The sequence below is a fragment of the Quercus lobata genome, chromosome 11 (assembly GCF_001633185.2).
Source record: "Quercus lobata isolate SW786 chromosome 11, ValleyOak3.0 Primary Assembly, whole genome shotgun sequence".
Taxonomy (NCBI): Eukaryota; Viridiplantae; Streptophyta; class Magnoliopsida; order Fagales; family Fagaceae; genus Quercus; species Quercus lobata.
Genome location: NC_044914.1, coordinates 4,746,457 through 4,761,053, shown reverse-complemented (window position 1 = coordinate 4,761,053; position 14,597 = coordinate 4,746,457). Strand labels below are relative to the sequence as shown.

At 45.0% G+C, this 14,597-nt stretch overlaps 1 pseudogene across 1 annotated transcript in view; it reads right to left on the bottom strand.

Annotated features, from left to right (window-relative positions):
- The window catches only part of LOC115968492, a 19,150-nt pseudogene extending 4,553 nt beyond the window's left edge, over window positions 1–14,597 (bottom strand). Inside the window, exons 1-4 of the transcript XR_004086749.1 lie at window positions 14,481–14,597; window positions 14,166–14,354; window positions 12,302–12,559; window positions 11,803–11,900 (exon numbers count right to left, since the gene is read on the bottom strand). The product of XR_004086749.1 is annotated as a putative inactive cadmium/zinc-transporting ATPase HMA3 (transcript). The remainder of the gene's footprint in view (window positions 1–11,802; window positions 11,901–12,301; window positions 12,560–14,165; window positions 14,355–14,480) is intronic.

Sequence of the window (14,597 nt, the reverse complement as noted above, 5' to 3'; positions counted from 1 at the left end):
TTGGTATGTAATCCAACCCATTATTTCAAGATGTTAGTCTTATTTAATTCAAAGTGTTTTGAATTTTATCTCAGATAAAAAAAAGAAAGAAAGTTTTTTAATAGGAATTGTGAGATTTCAATTTTAGGGCTAGGTCCTATGCTTGACTTGGTTTTTTTTTTTTTTTTTGGGGGGGGGGGGGGGGGGGGGGGGGGTTGAATTCTGATTGCAAATTCCTTAACTTGATCATGCTTGTAATTGATGATTTAAATTCTCAATTTATTGAGAGTATTATTTTTGGAGGATTTATTAAAAAATTAGAAATTTAGAATTAGGTTTTTATGAATAAATTGAGGTTTTTGTGTTCTAGTCTTCTAGATATTAAACTGTGGGGCCCGGCCCAGAAATAATGGGCTATTCCAAATTCAGGCCCGTCCGAGGAGCGTCCTGTCCGAAGAGAAACCACATATGAAGCACTATTCAATCCCAGTAACAACGAGGTAACCTTTCCGAGGAGTAACTCCTCCTCGGACGTCACGAAGTCCAGACGAGGAACTCTCCCCAGCCAACTCAGTTCACCCTCCCAACATATAAAATGAATAAAATCCAAAATATCCCATGGAGAGCTACCACCACATTAATTGCGCCCCAACCACCCTCTTGGCCGCATTAATGAGGAAATGACCCCTGAACAGTACCGCCTTGGCCTCTGCAACTCACATGGGGAGAGATGAGGGCGTCTGATGGGACAGGCACTCAAGTAGATGCTTAGATGATCAACAGGTGTAAGGTTGAGATGAGAGGAGGGGAACTATATAATGTAGTGGAGTCCCTCAAAGAAGGGGACGAAAAATACTGTATGAGGAACTAAAGAAATAGAAATATACGTGAGAGATCCATTCTTGTGCTTGGGTTTTCTGCAACAATACTGTCCATGTATCAGACCGAATAGGCTCACTGAAGCTAAGTTCTTTGACCCATCCTCTACAAATATTTATTGTGGGTTGCGCTTTGGGCCAGGGCCTGATCAATAGAACTTGGGCCAGGAAAATCGTGCAACTACAATTGGCGCCGTCTGTGGGGAGAACTAAAGCATCAGCTAGTGCAACGGTCGAGCATGGCAGAACTGGCTCCGCACCAGGAGGATCCTCACCAGGCTAATTCCCAACGGACACAACCCGCCGAGTCCTAGAGGCAAAATAACCCCGTCAACCCAGGCCCCAGGGGAAACCAAGAGGGAAGTATGCATACTACCCGGACCAGCCAGAGTCACACTCAGATAGGAAGTCACGTGTCTCAGAGGCGAAATAGTCACCAGGCCATGCAGCGAGAGATAGATGACCTAAAAAGGGAGTTACGGCGCGTGCGGCGAAAACGATCTCCCTCTGACTCAGGTGAATCTTCTAATGCGGAGGATGCGAGTTACAGACAGAGGTCAAGGACCCCCCCAAGTGAAACCTTTACCTACGAAAAGGAACCACGCCCTGTGCGGAAGTATGAGAGCACATCTAGCAAGGGTTCGGGAAACGACGCCATGAAGAAGGCGTTGGATCAGGTTTCAAGGTCCCCCTTCACGAATAGAATTGAAGGGGCTAAGCTGCCTCGACGGTTCAACCAACCAGCATTCGCCATCTATAGCGGTCGATCAGACCCGGTAGAGCATGTGAGCCAATTTAACCAAAAGATGGCGATCTACTCGCAAAACGAAGCCTTCATGTGTAAAATCTTCCCGTCCAGCTTGGGATCAATGGCGATGAGGTGGTTCAACGGCCTGAAGACAAATTCCGTAAGCTCTTACAAGCAGCTCACTCGGGATTTCTGCTCCCGCTTTATCACCAACACCAGAGTCCCCAGGCCCCTCGGTTCGCTATTGTCCTTGTCCATGCACGAGGGAGAGACTCTGAAAGCATACTCCGATAGATACTGGGAAGTATATAATGACCTGGATGATAACCATGATGCTGTCGCTATCAGCACATTCAAAAATGGCCTCCCCGCCGACCATGGCTTAAGGAAATCCCTCACTGGTAAACCGGTTGCCAACGTTGATCAGTTGAGGGATAGGATAGACAAGTACAAAAGAGTGGAGGAAGATCAGCTGCAAGGGAAGGGAAAGGAGAAGGTTATCCACCCCAAAGCAAATGATTTCAGGTCGGAACGGCACAACCCTGGCCAGCCGAGGAGAGATTTTTCGCGACAGGCTGGGCAGAGTAACCCGCAAACAGTGAATGCCATATTCAGAGAGCCCGTACAACAGGTACTGGAGAAAGTAAGAGATGAGCCCTATTTCAGGTGGCCGGGAAAGATGGCTGGAGACCCTTCCAAACGTAACCAGAACCTGTACTGCCACTATCATCAAGACCATGGGCACACTACTGAGGACTGCAGGAATCTGTGGAATCATCTAGATCAGTTGGTCCGAGAAGGAAAGTTACGTCACCTGCTGCACCCGTCGAGTGGCCACACCAGCCAAGCAACACAAGAGCCTCGAAAGGACGTGACCTTAAGACCACCCACCGGGACGATACATGTCATCCTCGCTGCACCAGGAAGAACGGGACCACCCATCCCCAGGGTGTTAGCTGTTGATCGGCTCCCTTCCGGGAGCAGGCAAAGGGAACACAAAAGGTCAAAAAAGGGAAGCTCTTTAATACTGGGGTTCTCGGATGAGGATAAAAGAGGAACTATTCAACCTCACGATGATGCCTTGGTGGTCACTCTGAGGATTGGGGGCTTTGACGTGAAAAGGGTGTTGGTGGATTCGGGAAGTGCAGTAGAGATAATGTATCCTGATCTATACAAGGGGCTGAACCTGAAGCCAGAAGATTTGGCAGTTTATGACTCCCCCCTTCTCAGTTTCGAGGGAAGAATGGTTACGCCAAAAGGACAAATCCGACTACCCGTACAGACTGGGGCGGAGGTGGTGGAGGTGAATTTTATCGTCGTCGACGCTTACTCACCCTACACCGCGATAGTCGCCAGGCCATGGATCCATGCCCTGGAAGCCGTAACCTCCACACTTCATCAGAAAGTGAAATACCCATCCAAAGGACAAGTAGAAGAGATCCGAGGAGATCAGGCCGTATCCAGGCAGTGTATGGTGGCCGCCGTCTTACATCGGCCCCTGAAAGTTTATAGCAATCAGTCGCCTCGGCAGAGCAAGACGACGGACTGGCCGAGGAGATAAGATGTGAAAGTTTAGATAAAATCGCTGTCAACGACGACCCGGAGAAGTTCTTCCTGGTCGGCTCTGAATTGCCCTCTCAAGAAAAGGAGGAACTAGTCAGATTTCTTAGAGAAAATGTTGACGTGTTCGCATGGGACGCCTACGACGCCCCGGGCGTCGATCCTAGCCTTATTTGTCACCACTTGAACGTCAACCCCTCTTCCACTCCGAAGAAGCAGCCACCCCGACGCCCTTCAAAGGAACATGCTAGTGCCGTAAAAGACGAAGTGGCAAAACTAAAAAGAGCGGGGGCTATCAAAGAGGTCTTTTACCCAGAGTGGTTGGCAAACACTGTGGTGGTAAAGAAGAAGACAGGGAAGTGGAGGGTCTGCGTAGACTTCACGGACCTGAACAAGGCGTGCCTGAAGGACCCATTCCCCCTACCCCGAATTGATCGATTGGTGGATGCAACCGTGGGGCACCCTCGAATGAGCTTCCTGGACGCTTTCCAAGGCTATCATCAGATACCCCTTGCGCTAGAGGACCAAGAGAAAACGGCTTTCATGATGCCCATCGGAAATTATCATTATAAGGTGATGCCGTTTGGGCTAAAGAACTCAGGCTCAACCTACCAAAGGATGATGACTCGGATGTTTGAACCACAACTGGGCAAGATCATTGAGGTTTATATAGACGATATGGTTGTCAAGAGTAGAAGGGTGTCCGAGCACGTGAAGGACCTCGGAACAATCTTCACTATATTAAGGGAGCACCGGCTGCGGCTGAATGCCTCCAAATGTTCATTCGGGGTCAGGTCTGGGAAATTCCTAGGGTATATGGTCACCCACAGGGGAATAGAAGTAAGTCCCGATCAAATCAAAGCCATTAACAGCCTAAAGGCTCATCGGAATCCGAAGGAAGTACAGAAGCTCACTGGTATGATCGCGGCGTTGAACCGGTTCATATCGAGATCGGCGGATCGATGTCGGCCTTTCTACCTCCTGGTAAACAAGTGGAAAGAGTTCGCATGGTCGGAGGACTGCGCTCAGACTTTCCAGCAACTCAAAGACTACCTGTCCCGACCACCCATCATGTCCAGCCCTGAGGCAGATGAGGTGCTGTTTGCCTACATCGCCGTAGCTCCCCACACTGTAAGCCTGGTACTGATACGGGATGATAATGGGGTGCAGCGACCGGTGTACTATGTGAGCAAATCACTACATGAGGCCGAGGTACGATACCTACCTTTAGAGAAGGCAATTCTGGCAATAGTGCACGCAACCCGAAAACTTCCTCATTACTTTCAGGCGCACACGGTCATCGTTCTGACCCAGTTTCCCCTCCGAGCAGTGCTTCGAAGCACTGACTATACAGGAAGGATCGCCATGTGGAGTGCGCTCTTGGGAGCCTTTGATATAAAATATATGCCCAGATCCTCCATCAAAGGACAGGTACTCGCAGACTTGGTAGCGGAGTTTGCTGAGCCCTCCATAGAAACAATAACCGAGAAGAGGGACATGGATGGAAAGTCGGTTGGTGCGATTTCAACAGGGAGGAACACGCATTGGAAGGTCTACGTAGATGGCGCAGCCAACCAGAGAGGGTCAGGAGTTGGGATAGTTTTAATATCCTCGGACGGTGCTGCCATTGAAAAATCATTAAGGCTAGGATTCTCGGCTACGAACAATGAAGCCGAATACGAAACCTTACTTCAAGGAATGACGATGGTTCAAAGGTTGGGCGGAAGAGTAATAGAAGCGTTCTCGGACTCCAGACTGGTAGTCGGACAGGTGATGGGTGAGCTGGAAGCCCGAGATATTAGGATGCAAGAGTATCTGGGACAAGTCAAGCGGCTGCAGGCGAATTTTGAGTCCTTCAATCTGACACACATTTCCAGGAGTGTCAACACCTATGCAGACTCGCTGGCCATTCTCGCCACGTCCTCGACACATAATCTGCCGCGAGTAATCCTGGTTGAAGATCTAGCCCAGGCAAGTCCCATCAGCAGAGGCCTTGCCAGAGTCCATCAGATCAGAAAGAGTCACAGCTGGATGGATCCCATAAAGAACTTCCTTCAAAACGACGTCTTGCCGGAAGAAAAATTGGAAGCCGAGAAGATACGAAGGAATGCTCCTCGGTTTTGGCTGTCAGAGGACCACAAACTATATCGGCGCTCTTACTCTGGACCGTACCTACTCTGCGTGCCTCCAGAAGAATCCGAATCTCTACTTGAGGAGTTACACGAGGGGATTTGTGGAAGTCATACCGGAGGGAGATCGCTGGCGTATAGGGCACTTACCTAAGGGTATTGGTGGCCGAACATGCAGAGAGAGGCCCAAGAATACGCTAAGAAGTGCGATCAGTGCCAAAGATTCGCCCCGAATATCCACCAACCCGGAGGAGTTCTCAACCCCCTCTCGAGTCCATGGCCGTTCGCACAATGGGGCCTTGATCTAGTTGGACCCTTCCCCAAGGCCGCGGGGAACAAGCGGTATATAATAGTCGGAACGGATTACTTCACTAAATGGGTGGAGGCTGAACCATTGGCCAACATTAGGGACGTGGACGCCCAAAAATTCATCTGGAAGAATATCATCACCCGCTTCGGGACTCCGCGTACACTCATTTCCGACAATGGTCTGCAGTTCGACAGTAAAAACTTTAGGGAGTATTGCCGCGAGTTTGGAATCATCAACCGATATTCCACCCCCGCCTACCCTCAGGGAAATGGGCAGGTCGAAGCCGTGAACAAGGTCATAGTGAACGGACTGAAGAAGAGACTGGACGAGGCAAAGGGGAGATGGGTAGAAGAACTCCCCTACGTCTTATGGACTTATCGGACGACGCCGCGACGATCGACCGGTGAGACCCCCTTCTCGATGACTTACGGGGCTGAGGCCGCACTCCCGATTGAGAACAACTTTCCCACACTAAGGTCTAGATCATTTACCCCGAACAATAACGACGAGTTATTGGAACGGAGTCTGGACCTAGTCGAAGAACGAAGGGAAAAAGCGATGATTCACATGGCCTATTATCACCAGAAGCTGAGACAAGGGTATGATGCTAACGTCAAACCACGGCCTCTAGGTCCAGGTGATCTCGTGATGAGGAAGATTCTTGGCAGCGCAAAGAACCCCTTTTGGGGCAAGTTGGGGCCTAATTGGGAGGGACCATACCGTGTCACATCTGTGGCCGGAATAGGCGCCTACTACCTAGAAGATTTAGATGAAAAAGCTGTACCCCGACCATGGAATGTACATAACCTCAGAAGATATTATTATTAATGAGAATGGCTTAGCATGCGTTTTCTTTCATGATTATCCACTGCTTGCTGGGCTACTGACAACTATTCATAGTTTTAAACAGAATTCAAGTCCTGCATGGCTCCTCGGACCACAGACTTGGGGGAAATTATTACTCATATAAGTTTTAAACAGAACCTAGTCCTGCGTGGCTCCACGGACTACAGACTAAGGGGAAATTAATACTTAAGGCAACTATTCATAGTTTTAAACAGAACCCAAGTCCTGCATGGCTCTTCGGACCACAGACTTGGGGGAAATTATTACTCATATAAGTTTTAAACAGAACCTAGTCCTGCATGGCTCCACGGACCACAGACTAAGGGGAAATTAATACTTAAGGCAACTATTCATAGTTTTAAACAGAACCCAAGTCCTGCATGGCTCCTCGGACCACAGACTTGGGGGAAATTATTACTCATATAAGTTTTAAACAGAACCTAGTCCTGCATGGCTCCACGGACCACAGACTAAGGGGAAATTAATACTTAAGGCAACTATTCATAGTTTTAAACAGAACCCAAGTCCTGCATGGCTCCTCGGACCACAGACTTGGGGGAAATTATTACTCATATAAGTTTTAAACAGAACCTAGTCCTGCCTGGCTCCACGGACCACAGACTAAGGGGAAATTAATACTTAAGGCAACTATTCATAGTTTTAAACAGAACCCAAGTCCTGCATGGCTCCTCGGACCACAGACTTGGGGGAAATTATTACTCATATAAGTTTTAAACAGAACCTAGTCCTGCATGGCTCCACGGACCACAGACTAAGAGGAAATTAATACTTAAAGCAACTATTCATAGTTTTAAACAGAACCCAAGTCCTGCATGGCTCCTCGAACCATAGACTTGGGGGAAATTATTACTCATGACAATTTCCATAGTTTTAAACAGAACCTAGTCCTGCATGACTCCTCGGACCACAGTCTTAGGGGAAATTATTACTTATGATAGATTGGGGGACTATTACTTAAAGGAAATCATTTTAAGGCGTTCGCGCAGTCGGGCACCATCGCAACTCAAAAACCCCCTTCGCTTTGACCATTTACCTGTATCTACATTGTTGCAAATGTTTAAAGGGAAAAAAGAAAAAAGAGCGTTACTGGCATACATCTGTAGTAAGCAAAGCGAATATTTCATATTAGTATCCCGAGTACATTAGAAAAAAAGGTCCTTACAAAAGAATAAAGAAAAAATAGGACGACTTTCATTTAAAAAAAAAAAAAAAAAAAAACCTAAAAAGCTAAGCCTGGGCAGGAGGATCTTCTTTTGACTCGGGCTGAGGGGGAGGAACCTCTATGAAAGAGTCCGTAACATGATCTTTCGCCATATCAGGCACAGGTGCGGCATCAGGCACCACCGGATCCTGCTCAGAGGCCGCTTGGACACTGTCAGGATGTTCTCGGATCTCCTTAGGATAGAAAATGCTCTCAGGCAGTCTCAGCGCCGAGTCAACAGGAACTCCTGCAGCATCGAGGGCACGAGACCATGAGATGCCGCAATATTCCCGGCATACCTCGGGGATCTCCTCGGATAGCCTTGCCTCCGTCTCTTCGGCCCCGAGCTGGCGAGCAGCACTCTTCTCAGCCTCTGTGGCCTCCCGGATCAGCTGGGCCTCCTCTTTGACCCGCCGTAGCTCATCCTCGACCTTTTGCAGAGCAGTCTTGAAGTCCTGCACTGCCTGTTTCTCGGTGGCGAGGTTGATCTGGGTCGCGAACAGCTCCTTGCGCTGGTCCTCCGCCTGGGCCTCAGCATTCTTCAAACCAGCGTCTGCAGATTTGCGCCGGTTCTCCGACTCCTTGAACTTGTCCATGAGTTCAGCGTAATCGTGCTGGAGGGACCCCAAGGTTTTCTCCACCTCCGCCCGCGCCTGGATCTCGACCTCAGCCCGACTACTGTTACCGCGGTAAAATTCCTCAGCCACGAATACCTGCTGAGTAATCTATAAACGAAGCAAGATTGCTTTAATCTAACAAGGTCAAATAGATCAATGAAACAGTAAAATGATTACTTACCATCGCGAGATCCCTTTTAAGGGATAGGAAAATCTCAGGCTGAGAGAACCGCCTATAAGCCTCCATATCCCGAGGAAGGAGTAGGGGCTGCTCTAAGGCCTCGGCCACGTATCCCGCCCGACCTTGGTTGTACTCTCGGATCGAAGCATTGTAGGGGATGGCCACCCCATCCAGCTCCAACCTGGGGCCCCATACAAGCGGGGCAGCACGTACCTCCGCAAGATTCTCCTCGTCCCGACTCTCCGAGGAGTTGCCCCTTCTGCTCCTTGGTGCGCGAGTGGTTTTTTGCTTCTTGGTCGGCTGGGCAACCACCTTGCCCTCCTCAGGAGTGTCGGCCGGCCTTTTCTTCTTTAGGTCTGGATTAACCTTAAGGCCAAGGTCCGAGGTGTCCGTAGGGGCCACAGGAGGGAGGGTCTTGCCCTGTGGTGGAGTTGGTGCCTTCGAGGACTGCCCTTTCGATGACTGTCCTTTCGACGACTGGCCTTTCCCTCGGGAGGCCATCAGCTTCTTCAGAGTTTTTCCTTTTCCTGCCATGGGCTCTATCCCTTCGTCCGAAGTATCGTCCGAGCAGATAACGATGGAAGGAACACCAACTGCAGAATGTCGGTCCCGCTCTCCTTCGGGATCAGAAAGTTCCACCAGGGGGGTCTGCTGAACTTCCTCCTTAAAATAAAACTTGTCTATCTCTGCCTCAAGGGAAAGACGAGATGATTCAGCTTCCTCTTCAACCTGAACGGCAGCACCAGGCTCGTTTGGCGGAGGTAGCTGCTCTGCCAAGTAGGGATCTCTAACACCGGGCAACACAACTGGTGGCAGATCGTGTTCAGCTAGGAACCCGTCCCTGGACACGTCAATCCTAGCCAACCTCGGACTACCAGCCCTTATGGCGTGACCGATAGCCTGGAAAGAGCTGCTCAGAGGTTGATAGCCCAGAACCAGATGGGCAGCATGCAACTGCCCGTCCTCGGAAATGTAGATCTCCGACCTAAGAAGGTAGTTCAACGCTGGCACGTTCACAAAGTTTAGCCGAGGGGCGACGTGAATTTTATCTGCAAACAATCAAGGAAAAGGGGATTAGTTCACGAAATCTTCCAATTATAAAGAAAGCAAAAAATGTAACCCCTCAATGCTAAATCCTATCCCAAAAGGGACCGATCCTAGAGACGCCGCACCTGGGTTTCCTGCCCGAGTTGGACAATGAATACCGTCGAACCACTCCCCAGAAGTAATAAGGAAATCATTCTTCACTGTCTTATTGGATATTGGGAGACAAGAGATCAACCTAACGTCCTCGTTCCGGGATTTAAGATAATACCCCTCATCCCCGAGGCGATGACATTCGTACAGATAAGCCACATCGTGCCAAGTAAGGCCTAGATTCATCCGCTCGTTTAAGACATCTACACAGCCTAATATCTTGAACATATTCAGGGCACACTGATATGGCGTCAACCTATGGTTGAACAAGTACTCCCTTGTAATCCTACGCATGGGAAGTGTCATCCCTCCCTCTATGAAAGCAATCATGGAGATAACGACTTCTCCCTCACGCCTATCTGTCAATACTCCTTCAAGAGGACAGTACCGCAGCCCAACCCCCGGGGGAATGTGGTATTTTGTCCTAAAGGCTTCCATAGCAGCTGAAGTTTTTACTAATTTCTCAAATCTACCCATCGGAACTGAACTGGGGAAACGAAAGTAAAAACTAAGAAGAAAAGTAGAGTCCGAGGAGGGAATTGAAACGGCGAGATGAACAAAACGTACCGGTACTTTCACAAAACGCTCGACGGGACGCCTAGAAATCTCTCTTGGACGAAACGCTTCACAGAAAACGGCTACGGTGGCGTAACGGACGCAAGTGCTGGTATATCTCTGGGATTCGATGGGGTTCTCTGAGGTTTACGAAATGCAGATAAAAAGAAGAAACTGAACCCCTCTGACGTCTTATATAGCCAGGAGGAGAGAGAAAAGATCGCTCCTGCCTAAAAACACGAGAAAAAACGATGGCCGTTCGATCTACGCCACACCGTTGGATGAGGGAACATAACGCCTTCAGAAGTTAATGGCCGCGCCTCGTAAATTGTAGCGCGTCAAAAGTAACGGACCGCACGCGCGCCACACGCTCTCCTTATTTCCATCCTCTCCCAAACATCAAAACCCCGTTTTCTCCTCCTCAGAATGAGATAGAAACCGGAGTTTTGAGGGGCTATTGTGGGGCCCGGCCCAGAAATAATGGGCTATTCCAAATTCAGGCCCGTCCGAGGAGCGTCCTGTCCGAAGAGAAACCACATATGAAGCACTATTCAATCCCAGTAACAACGAGGTAACCTTTCCGAGGAGTAACTCCTCCTCGGACGTCACGAAGTCCAGGCGAGGAACTCTCCCCAGCCAACTCAGTTCACCCTCCCAACATATAAAATGAATAAAATCCAAAATATCCCATGGAGAGCTACCACCACATTAATTGCGCCCCAACCACCCTCTTGGCCGCATTAATGAGGAAATGACCCCTGAACAGTACCGCCTTGGCCTCTGCAACTCACATGGGGAGAGATGGGGGCGTCTGATGGGACAGGCACTCAAGTAGATGCTTAGATGATCAACAAGTGTAAGGTTGAGATGAGAGGAGGGGAACTATATAATGTAGTGGAGTCCCTCAAAGAAGGGGACAAAAAATATTGTATGAGGAACTAAAGAAATAGAAATATACGTGAGAGATCCATTCTTGTGCTGGGGTTTTCTGCAACAATATTGTCCATGTATCAGACCGAATAGGCTCACTGAAGCTAAGTTTTTTGACCCATCCTCTACAAATATTTATTGTGGGTTGCGCTTTGGACCAGGGCCTGATCAATAGAACTTGGGCCAGGAAAATCGTGCAACTACATAAACCATGAAATAAAGGATTTTAATTAAAATTTAGAACTCCCAACTAGGTTAGATTATGGGAAATATAACAAAATTGTTTCTTTAGGTATTATATTTATTATAGTTTCCAGAAAATGCCTATAATGATTCTTATGATAAAAAAACTATTAGTTTTATTTATTTATTTTATTTTATTTCCGTTTTACAGAGAAACAAACATTTTATAATGTTTAATTTTGTTATGTTTCTTTTTTGTCAAGGAGCCGTCACACTCCATGTGAATTGCTTGAAGGGTTTAATTTAATTAATTAATTTATAGCATTATTTTGTATGTAACAATGTGTTTTCTTTTTATAAATTACATATTTTTTAATCATGTGATGAAACAAAGATTAGTGATATGCCAGTTAGTTAGAAATTCAATAATTGAATTATGGGTGAGATAGAAATAGCTAGTGTCAGACCTTGTAACTTGCTCTTGTTTCAAGCCACTGAGCAATGGAGAACAGAAAGACAACGGTACCAGCTTCCCAATAATCTTGTAAAGCAAGTGTCCCTATCACTGCAAAACATCATATACAATCATGTAAGACAGGTTAAGAAAGATAATACACATTAAAACTCTCTTAAACTAAGGCTGCAAATCACATAAGTCATAAGGGCATCTTTTCCACCTAGAAGTTAACATACTTTTGGCCATTCTAAAGCATTTTGGTTGAAGTTGATCTCTGAATACTAATCATCCTCATATCTTTGCTATAAGGGTTAACCTTTATAGTACCATGAAAACTAATGAATGTCAAGGATGTGCTGGAGAATTGGCTTTTTGGCGAAGGTTCATATATAACATTCACTTCCATTTTTTTTTGAAACCATTGCTTAAATCTTACTCTTAAAACTAATAGACTATTTTAGCTAGGAGAAAACAAAAAGAAAAAAAGAAGGGGATGGGAAAATTATTACCTGCCATCAGAACAAGAATGTTGATATTAATAATAAGATTTCGGATGGATGCTATGCTTCTCAATATGAGTGTAGGAAGGCCAACAATAACCGCACCAAGAGCCAACCATTCCAATGGATGATAAACGTACTTCAAAAAGGAAAGTGCAAGTAATAAGCCACTGAACATTGTACTTGGGGCTGGCCATTTGTTCTGGAAGTTGCTTTGTTCCTGTGGCCTAATAGTAGCTTCCAGCCTTACCTTATTGAGTGCCTCAACTAACACAAATCAAACTAATAGGATCATTATGTGTAATAGATAATAATGTGTCTAACTTCTTAATAGTTTGCCACAGCTATAAACTATTTTACAACATTTTTATAAATTATTGATGTATCCAACTTCTTATTGGTTTTCATTTAGATCCCCCATTAACATCACTTTTTCATTTACTAATAACCACTCACTACATCAATAATTTGTAAAATTTTTTTGTAAGAAAGTTGTATCTCTAACATTACTCATATCTTCCTAGGATTGAATATTTGTAAGTAATTCCATAAGTTTTTCAACAATGGGGACCATATGGATATCTTGAAGGGGATTGCGAATCGTGGGACATACAAAAATGTGGTTTTGAAGATGAGAATGATGATATGGAAGAAGAATTCATCTCTCATGGTATCATAGTATTAGGAACACATGTGTGAGTGAAGTTCCATATTGAATAATAATGAAAATAATGAGTAATTACAATGTTGAGCCAATTTTTAGAATAAAGTTGTTTGATGCCATATGGTAGTAATTTTTTTTTTACTTGACTTGCATGTTCACGTAACAAATATTTGAAGAGAGACCTTCAAGCTTATAGTGCCCAAGTTCTTATTGGCATATTAAGACTAATGAGCTATTTCTTCATGTACTTAAGACTGACAAAATTAGAGGAAGAGTGACTCCAATCCATTGTGGAAAATATTGAAGCCAAACTTGAGGATGAGTTTTCTCAAAAACAAGGTAGAATCGAGATTTAGGAGGTTTTATCAAAGGAGTCGATCTTGTGCCGTACCAGTCGGTATTGTAAAACGTTATGTGACTAACACGTGACTTTTAATAAAGTTGGATGATAATGATATAATTTTTATAAGTAAGATTTCTTCTAACTATATAAAGATGATTTTCAATTGCCTATAAATGTTTCTAGGCAACATTTTCTTATCTTTTAATTTTTTTTAATGAATTTTTAGATTTGAATATTACTTGAGCTCTTTGAGCCAAATTGATTAGTGATGTATCTAATTTCAATCCTACTATCTTTTCCTTTGCTTTAATATTGTTTGTTGCTAGAATTTCTTCTTATAACCTGTTATCTTTTCCTTCACTTTAATTAAACCTTCCTTAAACATTAAAACCTATGTTTTCTCAAAGCATCAATGACCTTACTACTACTTGTCAAAAATTAATAACAAAACAAAAACATGAATTATCATGTGTCATGGCTAGACAATATTTTAATTGATTCATTATGGTTTAATGTGAAAAAATAAACTAAAATAGTAAATGGAGTTATTATTTAATACGATGTGTGTGTTACCAACGGGATTAAGGTTTTTTTTTTTTTTTTTTTTTTTTTTTTTTTTTTTTTTTTTTTGAGATAGATAGCAACAAATGCAACTAAGGTACTGTAATGGGTAACCTTATTACTAATAGAGCTACCATACCCAAAGAAAAATGTAAGAATTATAGAATTTCTCTTAAAACTAAAAAGTTGACTAATTTATCAAACAACGAACCATATGCAGTGTAATTATCTGTCAAGATTAATACTACCCACAAATACATTCATTGAAATAACTTTAACACGGGGGAAAATTTTCATGGACTTACCAATGGTAACGTCAGAGATGACATGAGTGTGGTGGACAGCAACTGTTTTTGTGGGTAGGATTACAGAAATTTCTTGGACTCCATTGAGCTGCTTCAGAATCCTCTCAACCAATGCTACCTCTGATGCACAGCACAAACCCAACACCTCAAAGTAGCTTTTCTTTAACTTTTCAGCCATATTTTATGTGTCTGCTATTTCCAAAGAAGAAGAAGAAAACAAATATGTTAGCTCAATTACACAAATGGGGGTAGTCATAGAACATTAGAATTGCAAGCAAAACGAATCAAATAGAGGAAAAAGAAAAAGAAGGAAACCTGAACAAAAGAGTTACCAAGCTCAAACATGCGGACAAGGAAAGTAAAGCAGAAACAAAATTGATTGAAGAAGCTCTCCTTTCCTTTGGTTTGTTGAAGAAAATTGACTAAAGAAGC